The 11,441-nt window shown below is 47.6% G+C and overlaps 1 long non-coding RNA gene across 1 annotated transcript; it reads left to right on the top strand.

The window, feature by feature from the left end:
• The first annotated feature begins 480 nt into the window (after nt 1–480).
• LOC144135076 (uncharacterized) lies at nt 481–4,329 on the top strand. The gene is made up of 3 exons (XR_013315366.1): nt 481–625; nt 2,678–2,792; nt 4,083–4,329. It is a non-coding gene; the product is annotated as an uncharacterized LOC144135076 (long non-coding RNA).
• Nucleotides 4,330–11,441: the final 7,112 nt, after the last annotated feature.

Raw genomic sequence — 11,441 nt, 5'->3', positions numbered from 1 at the left:
ATCGAGACACGTGTCGCAGAAGAAACGGAGAAACGCCTGAGTCGCCTGGACAACTGTCCAACTCCGTGGCCGAGCCCCAGTGACACCAACGAAGAAGTCGCGCTACCTTGCTCGCGCCATGCGTGACCATCCCGTGCCCGCGTGCCTCAGAACGAAGAAGCACCGAAAAGGCTATCATCGCCTTTTTGACCCTCCGTCTACGAGAAGACGTTGCGCTCTGTCCACTGACCAGACGACTTCTGTGATGACGTTCCGGGGTACTGGTTCGCCTCCTCCTGGGCCTCCAGAAGAGCTCGAAGCTTCGGCCGCGGAAGCTGCTCCTCCAGAGGCCCTCGTCTCAGATCCAGGGGTGTCCTCCGCGACAGTTCTCTCCGGAGCACAAAACGCCCCTGCCGAGACGCCTGGCACGACGACCCGCCTCTGGCGTCGACAACGACGCCGACGCCCGTCAAGAGCGTCTTCCAACGTGTCTACCCGGTCTAGCGACACGTCGCGGGAGTCGGCGCCAAAGCAGCGAAAGGCTCTGGACGCGCAGCTCAGTGACGCGGAAGGTCGACCTCCCCCGGTGACGCGGCGCAAGAGGGAAGCGAGCGTCGCCACGCAACCTCCTCAGCACACGCAGCAGGTGAGCAGGGAAACATCGGAGGCGTTCACGTCACGCGAGTGCAGGGTCAGCCTGGGCAGTCTCGAGAGTCCCAATAATATTGATAGAGTCACAGGACAATCAGTCATTTCGTCTGTTATATGCAGCTTATGAGATTTGCGTAGCAACGAAAGCAGTCCCAGCGCCTCGTTCACCAGACATCCGCGAAGCGGAGCACTTCAGCATGACTCTACTCTTTTCCTTATGCCTAAAGGTAAAAAAATATGCTCAAGGTCTAACTCTTCTAAACCTAGTTAAACAAAACGAGAATGGGCGATATTCGCGAGGTGGTCGGATGTTGCTTGTTGACGACGTTGCCAGGCCCTCTGCTTAACGTTCCGAGATGGCCCAGCTTCGCTTGGATCCATGACGAAGCGCGCACTGCCTGGGCGAGCGGTGCACGCTTCTCTTCAAACCGCGGCCAAGCACGCGACGAGCCACTCGGTCTGGCAGCGGGAAAGCGCATGCGCGGCGGCTACAGCTGCGGCGGCGGATATAGCTGAGTGATGCGGCTAATCATGTGGTCGAGCCAGGGCAGCTCCGAGGCGGCTGAAGGGCCCTGAAGGTCAAAGCGACGTAGTCTGTGAAACTCGCAGAACATGGCGTTCGCTTTAGAAAGCTAGCAAGCTGAGGGGGCAGAACAGAGGGATAGAAGTGGCTTGGTTCTCCATTTTTGTCTTATCTCCCCTTAACTACTAACATAGAGCGCTGTGACAATGAGGCACATCGGCAACCCATGAGTTACGTGGTGATGTTGCCACTGGCGCTCACCTGAAGCAGACGTCATCTGCAGCGAACGACGTAGTTTATGCCGTGCTTTCGCTGAGGAGAGCGTCGTGCACCGAAGGGCTCTGGTCCAGTTTCAACAACCAAGCCTTACAGATATTCCAAGACAAGGGCATTTCAAAACGGCACTGATGTGAACGGATTTCTCTTGGTTAAATGGCGCTTGCGTAGCAATATGAGTCATGTTTGCAGCGCAAAAAATAGAACGACAAACGGAAAGCAGACACCGCGTTCACGTCCCTCTCTACGCCCGTGTGTTTTGCACTAGAAATGGGATTCGTATTGTTAAAAAAAAAAACATCTTGCCCAGTTCTATACGTCTGCGTACCATGGCGTACAGAATGCGTCTGTCTCCTGCGGCTGGCAGGAGGCATTATTTACAATACAGGCGCATCTCAGCCGTAACGATTCTTGAGCGCCAGAACGCGACAACTTCAGAGAACGGGCGATCTCCCATGAAGCCATCGCTTGCTTAGAAGCTCATTGTGAAAGAAGTGTTAGAATAAGGTTTGGTTTGGTTTGGTTTATGAGGGTTTAACGTCCCAAAGCAACTCAGGCTATGAGAGACACCGTAGTGAAGGGCTCCGGAAATTTCGACCACCAGGGGTTCTTTTACGTACACTGACGTCGCACAGTGCACGGGCCTCTAGAATTTCGCCTCCATCGAAATTCGACCGCCGCGGCAGAGATCGAACCCGCGTCTTTCGGGCCAGCAGCCGAGCGCCATAACCACTCAGCCACCGCGGCGGCTGGTTAGTTAGAATAAGGAAAAGAATACATAGCAAAATAAGAAGGGTAGGGGGGTGGATGAAATTAGGAAGTTTTCAGGTATAGGGTGGGCGCAGCTGGCAAAGGACAGGGTTAATTGGAGAGACATGGGAGGCATTTTTACTGCAGTGGGTGTAGTCAGGCTGATGATGATGATGATGATGAAAACAATTGTTCTTAAGGTGAACATATGACGCCTAGAGATATGCACTAATGCGCTTAGGTGGTGTCTGAGCAGTTTAAATGACCCCAGATGCTTCCGGCTCCGCGCTGGAATGTCCTATAGTACTCATCGCGGTTGGGACTGATAAATATTTCCGGTCTATTTTATTTTTCGCAATTTTCTAGTGGTGTGTATAGATGGATGGACAGTAATGGTGCACATAGTGAGGAGAAAATGTTACCGGTGCATGCCTTCGTGCTTTAAAAAATTCTGCCTTTTGCGTCAAAAGCACCGCCCTCGATCGGCACACCCTGCAGCCTTGCGTTGAGCAAGCCCTGGCTGGTCTTTCTCTGCTTGCTGATGTCGAGACGTGGACGCCAGCCCCAGAATCGGCGGTTAACGAGCGTCCAAGTTCAGCGGAGGCTTTGCCGGGTGAGTGCTGGCTGGCGACTACTTACGCTACCTGGCAGTGCAGAGACGCAATTATCCGGAAACAAAAAGGTCAGACTCAGTTATTCGAAAACAGAGTTCAGGAAACACAGATGAGAGCATTTGTTAGCACACATTTTTAGTGACTTTGTTTGATGGGACAACAAACAGATGAAGAAATTCATCGCTAAGGCAGTGAAGACAGACATACTGAGCAACACCGGAGTGGTTCGCTTTTTTTCCACACGCAGAAATGGCAGCACACAGGTAAAGGTGTTGCTCGTGCACAGCGCTTACAGAATTACAAAGTACTTTCTCCGCTTTAAATTACCGGACATCGCCCGCTTCAAGTCGCTATGTGGTATAACGGAATGCTATCCTCCAGTCATCCAGCTTGGCTTCAGGATATCAAAAAAGGCTCTGTCAACTGTGCAGCCGAAGAGTTTTTGCGCATTGCTGTACCAGCGACAGAAGGGAATCATTTTTGTGTAATGAACGAATCATTCCGACCTAGATTCTTAACGCAAACCAGAAACAAGGAAAGGTGTCCCTAATGGCTGCAACGTCCGGGGTGTTAGAGAACGCCAATCAACTCTGGCCTGTGTACTCTCACTTCCCGGCTAAGATCGAACATTTCCTCCTTAATCGAAAGTAGCGGGTGGCAGTTCCATTCTTATCAAGAGGGGACCTTGCCTTAATGGAGCACAAAGGACATACTGGAACATTTCGAACGGAAGATAGTGTTCCCAAAACAGTTTTTTTTAGAGGGCTTAACGTACCTAGGCGACTAAGGCTATGAGGGACGCCGTGGTGAAGCGCTCCCGAAATTTAGACCACTGGAGGTTCTTCAAAGTGCACTGACATTGCACAGTACGCGGGCGTCTAGAATTTAACCTCCATCGAAATTCGACCGCCACAGCCGGGATCGAACCCGCGTCTTTCGGGTCAGCGACGTAGCGCCATAACCAGTGAGCCACCGGGCGGCTAAACAGTTCTGATGGGCGCGGCAGGATAAGAAAGTTCCATTTGTACTGAATAGCAAAGACAAAAAACCAGTTAATCAAAGAAGGAAGCTCTATGGCACAGAAGTGCCTTACACGCCATGTGTGCCAAACGTGAGACATCACGGAACAGAAATTTATATGTTGCCAAGACAATCCATCACTACGCAATGGAAATGAAACAAAAGAACATAGCGTTGGTGTATTAGTAGAACACGTTGGAAAGCTGACTTAAATTCTATCGTTTTTTAGATGAGGATATGTTATCGCGTTCTTTTCGTTCAACCTACAGCTAGACCGGATGACAGTCGACCACCCTCCCATGTCAACGCGGCGGTTGTGTCCAAGGCGGCGGAAAGGCAGGCCTCTCGCGAGACAGCCCTTTCTGGACCGTGGCTGTCCGCGGCCCAAGCCACCGGCACTGGCGCAGCTAGGTCGGTCCAGGACACCTGGCACGGACTTCAGCGTTGGGCGCAGTTCCGGCATCCGGTCAGTACTCGATGGAGTGCACAGCGCAGCGAGCCGTCGACGCCGGCCGAAATCCCTGCGGTCTCTGGTGCGATTCTCGCATGTGGTGGAGTGCGGGGAGGAGGTTGCGGTGACTTAGCGGCGCTGTAATTATGCTGCAGAGGATTCTTGCGCTAAAGACGACATAAAAATAACGACGCAATGTTTGAAAAAGCGTTTGAATGTGGTCAAGGCATGCACGAAGAGAAACGCAGTTAAGGCGCCGCATGTATGCGATACGCGTTACTAAAATCTTGGCTGCTGTCAGGTGTCATTCCTAAGCTTATTTTGTGGGCAAACTGAAACTGCACCTACGGATCACGAGACCTTTTCCCGTGAGCATGAAATGGGTTGAGAATATATGGCAGGTTCTCTCTGATCATGAATGTTAGTTAACCGGTATCCCTCAAGAGAAAAAGTATTAACAGGTGTATCTTATCGGTGGGCACCTATGGGTGAGAAACTTGCAGGCGAGCGCAAAGGGTAAACTTGCATCGGGAAAACCCAGAGAGCTACGGAAACGAAAATGTACGGAGGGCACTTAGGGCTACTTACATGCTAAGCATGATAAAGCTTTGTTGTTGTTTACTTTTTTATTTTTTATTTTTCTCTTCGTAATGACACACCCACTCATTAGCATAGAGTGGAAAACAACGCATTTCACCTTTGTTCGCAAAGAATGAAAGCAGTTTTGTGGCCCATGGGTGGCGTGCTCATCTCGAAATCTGAAAGTTCTGGGATCAATTCCCCGACCTTCGGGAGAATATTTACTTTTCTTCGATACCACGGTTACGTCATCCGGTATTTTTAGTGAGCATTCTTGCGGTCAAAAACGCCGACCCTTGTTGCCTGTGTGTCATAGAAAGCTTTCGCATTTAAATAGTTTTTGCAAAATAAAGGTTGTTCAGTATCCAGATTCCCCTTCAGTAGCAGCACACCTGAAGAAGGCCACTGCGGAAGGTTGTGTAAGGCCTAAATTACTCACAAGTCAAAGAGCAATAACTTATATCCGTAAGTAAAATAGCAGCCCGAAAAAGTTGCCCCAAATTCTAGACCCCCATCGAATTTACTCACCTGAGCGGCAGCAACACAAAATCTGCATCATATTTGTGTACAACGCTCAAGGAGCACACCGCAATGCAGCTGCTACATTCTAGAGGAAACGTCTGACTGCAACTGAAACACCATACACCAATAAAGGAAGTTGTACTTAATCATTTAATGGAAAAGCATCGGTACTGCCTGATTTCAATTTTTATTTGCGTGTAGTGCTAGACAGCTGTATACAACAGGTGCCAGATACTGTACAGTTTGTTAGAGAAGAAGCGTTAACAGACTTGAAGGAATTTTTGACATACTAATATGCGCTCTTAAAGAGAGGCAAGGCAATAATAAATCATTTTCTTTATACGATTTTCCTGACAGATTTAGGGAAGACGGTGTTTGAGTGCATACTGACCTAGCTAACATTTAGGACTGTAGGAACCGAAAGTTTCCTAATGTGTTTCCTGAAATGATGCGTTAGGTATTACTATGCAGGTATCACTTCCTTATGTTCCTGTGTGGCCGCTTAATAATTTTGTAATTGAAGTTATTGTCGATGCTGTCTCTGTTTCAACAACTTAACAATAACTGTGACATAAAACGTGGTGTAGGTGAGTTAAAGCGTGAAAATAACTGCAATACAATCAATACAATACAATACAATGCAATACAATTCAATACAATGCAATACAATGAAATGCAATGCAACGCAGTACGATGCAATACAGTACAATGCAATACAATCACTACAATACAATCATGAGGCAGGAACTGACCGCCTACTGTGGTCTCCCATTCCTTATTACCACTCTCCCGTGAACAGACCTGTGTGCAGGCTCCATTTAATAAACGCTGCTTAACAAACACTGCTAGTGTTCTAAACCACTATAACGCTTAAGCCAGTCCGCTTCAAGAGCCGGAATGGTAACGAACGAACAAGCGATTGTATTGGATATAGGAGGTTCTTTCATGCCTCATGTGACCTAAAGTCACCTTCACGCTCACGTCCATAGTTCGGAAGAAACTGGAACAATACGAGCGGTAACAGGCAAAAGAAAAACAAGTTGATCCATATAATGTTTTATGTATCATTAAATGGAAGCAAGTATGAAATTGATTGATAGCAGTGAATTCAGTTTCCTGAAAACAAATATGCGATCTCGGATATCCGGGCATAAAGGAAAGGCTCAGTTATGGCCGTTTATGAATCCTGAGGCATGAATGAGGCCGCGCAGCCTAGCCTCTCAATGACTAAGATATGCAACGTGTAAGTTACTACTTTTGTTGCGGTCAGTGCAGAAACGATTCTACTGCCTTAGTAATGGAAAATAATGACAACACTACTGAAAATACACCCACCGGTTTTAGTAGCAGCCGGTATCATACTGCAGCGCTAAAATGCATAGCTTTTGCATTACACCAATAACACCACCAAAGAAAACCATTTTAAGCTGAAGAATTTTACTTCGGTTCAAAATTTGAACCTGGCATCACTTCCAGATTGCACGAGCCTTGTCCCGTGCGCTCACCTCCTGCTTGTTTGAGTGTTTTGCCCAACGGGATGAGGAAACGAACATATTTTGATGCTACATATGCTCATGAAAGTAATCTAAAACACTGGCGTGAGACAGTGTAATGTTGCTGTTTGCGCATGACATTGATTTTGTATTAGCAGCGCTCGACACAGGTTAACACAGCTCGCAATTCTAGCATCAGTCAGGCGCATGAACACACCAGATTTACCGGGAAAACGTCACTATTGTAGCCAAGGAAAAGAACGCGTTATCCCGGCGGCTGCTATAGAATCATTAATTAGTCGACGCCAGTTGCGATTAAGCGGACAGAAGGGACTATACCAGCCATTTGCGCACGCTCGTTGCGTCACGTGATTTCTGAATAAGTGACGACGATCCCTTGTCCAGCTTTCCGAACAAGGGACCCATATGCTGCTCCGAAACGTCTATACTTCTTCAGACTTGGTCAGTTACCGTAATTCAACTGAAGCATCAGGAATAGCTGAAAGGATGAGCTCGCTTCTCTTGTAGATTACCGTAAGACCGCACTCCCAACTGATGGATAATTCACAAACATCGTGAATTGCAAATTAAGGGCAAATAAAGAGGCCCATATAAATTTAATTACAAAGCGCTAGATAAAAGTTTTTTTTATTTTACTCACAGCTACGCGGTGGCATGACAGAAGATGGCTACGCTGTTCCAACCTTTACCTCGAAAGTGACACAGACTGCTGTTGAGAAGAGTGGGTTGTTGCTGGTTTATGTGCTTCGTGCATTGTCACGTAACGCACTTTAATTCTGCATGCGTTACCATTGGAGGGCATACTCTAGTCACTACCCTTAGTTAAATTCAGTGGCAATAAGAGATCGGCAGCTTTCTGCTTCCAATACGAAAACTTCCTCTTAAGAAAATTATTACCTATTTTATATAGCCAAATGAAAATGGCTTTGTAGGCGGCATTTGCATAGAAATCGTTTTTTTTTTATTAAGTCTGTAGAGCTTAGTCAAGAACAATAATTGCACTATTTTCGCCCAGATATTTTTAGCACGCCATATTGCAAACAATGGAAGAGGCAGGCGCAGCAGAGAATAAAACCAACACTTCGACAATGACGTTTGTGGCGTAGGATGCAAATAAATTAATTTTATGGAAAATCTTCATAGTAGCCTAGGCAAGGAAACAAAATTGCAAGCAACGTGTTTGAACCTAATTCACATATGCCTATATTCATCACCACCGCCTAATTTCGTCTTCAAGGCCATTTATGGGGGTGTCAATAAAGCCTGCACCGGGCGTTCCCAATCTCACAACATATACGTTGTAAACTCAAGTGGTCGAGACATATTCGCAAATCGGCGCCACTTGAGCGCATGTACATAAAGCATGTAGGGTAATTTTTGCTTTTAAAAACATCGATCTTGGTAGGAAGTAAAAAGGTAGCAACTCACAAAGTACTCATATGTGCAACAATGCACACAGTAATAACGTGTCCCACATTAGGCGGTGACCATGAGCTGACAGCGAACAATATAAGAAGAAAGGCTAAACTCGGGCGCAAATGGTGTCCATCTGTTAATTGCCTGCTGTATATATAGTAAGCGACCAACTGATACCGGTCTAACTTTCTTTAGGAATGCACGGCTTCCGTGAAAAGCACAAGCACAAGAGAAAGCTGGTTATCAAAGAAACATTGCAAGTGGAAATATTTCTTAGCATTTTGTCTCCACACGAAATACAAAAAGCTTTATGCAGTGCCTTCAGTAAGCTAGATGTGGAACACCGCAACCGAGTCGCGTTGAACGGGACACAGAAGAGAAAGCGTTGAACGGCACCGCCTCGCAGAAGCGTCGTCTCAGTTCAATACTGCTAATTCAGAAAGTGAAGATGTGCCACTAACTCGTAAATCTCGGTGCAGTATATGTTACCCACATAGGGCTATTCACATTACGACGCGATGAGCCCAAAGTAGCGGAGTTGAATTTAAGGCAGAGGCGGAAGCGTCGGAAAAAATCCTCGTGTGCCACACGATGCCAGTGCACTGCACATGAACCCGCAAAGCTCGGCCCCAATGCTGCATGTGCACATTGCCTACCTGTTCAATACACCTAAGCACTGGGGAGCGAATCAATGATTTGTGCGACGCGTTGCATCGTTTAACGCCACAGGAGCGGCCGGTGCTGTCATAATCGTCTACTGTGCGTCCGAACTAGTATCACCTAATACTGACATGCTGGCGTGGCTAATAAAACCCTGTACTGAACCGTCTCAAACGGCGACATGTAACATGCCACCGCAGCTTCAGTCCAAAAGATATCTGGCAGCGCCCCTCAATTAAACAAGAGGCGATCAATACCCAACGCGCGATCGTCCGAGTTTCGATCATACCAGCAAAGGTTCCCAGCAAAAATAAAACGCATCACAGTAGGCATCACATCAGAGCTGGGCTAAAACCGTCAAGGACAAAATAAGCCCCCGTAATATATTTCGCAAGTTCTTCTACCGATCAATCCCACAAATGCGATTCATTTTCGGTTATACACTTACCTTGCAGGACGGTCACGCGAATTCCCAAAAGCAAGCTGCACACGGGTGGAGGACTCGTGAAAGCAGAACACGCTGAAGGGTTCAAGCGAGCGCTCTTCGCCGGCGGGAGGGCACATAGTTGCCTTCGTCTATTCGAACTGGCGCTATTAACAGAAATCCCTGCAAGGATACTTTGTTTCCAGCCAAAAAAGATAATATCGCTGGCAAACATAGTTTTTTTTAAATTTAGATAATAGAACATTAAAATAACTTCAAGTATCGCCAGCCGTCATGAATAAAACTCTGCCGTGGCAAATGCAGCCCGGAGGTGCATGTAGGCTCCACATTGGGCCAACTGCATGTGCCAAGCTTTTTGAGCGATGGTATTGGCTTTACGTCACGGCTGAAGGCTGCATGGCCCGACCTGTGAGACCAGCCTTGGGCCAAGCAGCCTGGCATATGCTCACGGACCGATCAGTTGCCAACCTTGTTTTGCCGATCTAGTGTGCTGCAGACCAGGAGCCACCAAACAGTCGATTTTCGGCAGTCGGCCTGCGTTTCTTGGGATGTCCATGGTGCTGAAGCTGAGATACGCTGAGGCATCCTGTTCTCATACCATCTTAAGCCAAACGAGCAGTGTGAGCAGGAGAAGTGAAGCGACGTTGAGCTGGAAACCACAGGAGAGCTTCTAGTCTTCGATGCACCGTAAAAGTGAAATCCGATCCGGAAACAACCGCCTCACGTGCCGGAAGGATAGGATAGGATACACTTTAATCTCTAACAAGGTGTTTCAGTCAGACAGAGGTCTTCGTGCGGGAAAGCGGTCATGCGGTAATGGAACACTGACCGGGGCTAACACGGGGCATTGCGCCAGAAGCACAGTTCGAGCAGTTATGAGGAGAAATAGTGGACTTCGTGGTTGCAGAGCTGAGGTCGATCACTCTATGAGCAAAACTAAAGCACAACAGACAGCTCTAACCTTGCGTTATGCGTTCTTAGCCTTAGATGCTTATGGAACGTAAAATAGAACTCGACACATACATTGCGCAATATTTTGTGGGGACAAACTATTGTCTGACACTCTTGTGGTTGCACCACAGGACCCATTTTTGTCACCCAATTGAATATGAATGCATTGTGATGCAGGCGCAGTGCTGACATGCAAGGTGTCGCAATTCCGTTCGGTGGCTACCAGCAGCCTGTTCGCGGCTCTAATTGTTTACGGCCACTTCCAGGGCCTCATCATTCGAGCTTTTGGCCACAGCCAGGTGCATCATAAAGGGACAAATTTCGCAATTGCAGCATCGAAGAATAGATGTGCTCGGTGATTCGATTTGTCTGTAACGCCCATCCTAAAGGGATACAGCAGACATTAGCCAGGGGCTTTCATCGCCACTGGTATGGCTATGACTGCTGAGAAGGCCCAATATCCATGCGTGTATTAGTGCATATTCGTAAAGTCACCCAAAAAGATTTTCTAGAACTTCAGGCAGTTTTAGCTGCTGTACTGATTGACCTTAGAAAAAATTTTGGTTACCTTGTAATAAAATGTCACCGCATGAAAGTATACGTTATGAAAGGGTGTAATTGTCTCATTTATTGGGTGTATCTTTTACAGCCTTCCATCGATGCGAAGGTGAACCCGCCAGCACCCACAACGAGAGAGCCGACTGGAGCCAAGCCTCTAATCCATGTTATCATCTTGGCAGCTCTTTCGACTATTGTCGCTGCAGTGCTGGCACTGTTGTTGCAGCCCCACAATAATGAGATCACGAGTGATAAAAAACCAGCCTGCTCGACCATCTCTTGCGTTAGCCACGCCCACCAAATAGGGATCAACCTCAGCCAGGGTACAGCGCCTTGCGCCGACTTCGGCCGCTTTGTTTGTGCTGGGTGGACCAAGGAGCACAGCAAAACAGCGTCAGGTGTGCGCGGAGAGGCCATTATGAATTCGATCATGAGGATAAGAAAGTCCAGCATCCAAGGCGGCGTAACAAGCACCATATTAGACCAGCCGCTAAAGATGGTTCGCAGCTGTGTTAACAAGAAGATCAACAGT

This window comes from Amblyomma americanum, chromosome 5, assembly GCF_052857255.1.
Source record: "Amblyomma americanum isolate KBUSLIRL-KWMA chromosome 5, ASM5285725v1, whole genome shotgun sequence".
NCBI lineage: Eukaryota > Metazoa > Arthropoda > Arachnida > Ixodida > Ixodidae > Amblyomma > Amblyomma americanum.
The sequence above is the reverse complement of the archived record's forward strand: the minus strand, read 5'-3'. Positions and strand labels throughout refer to the sequence as shown.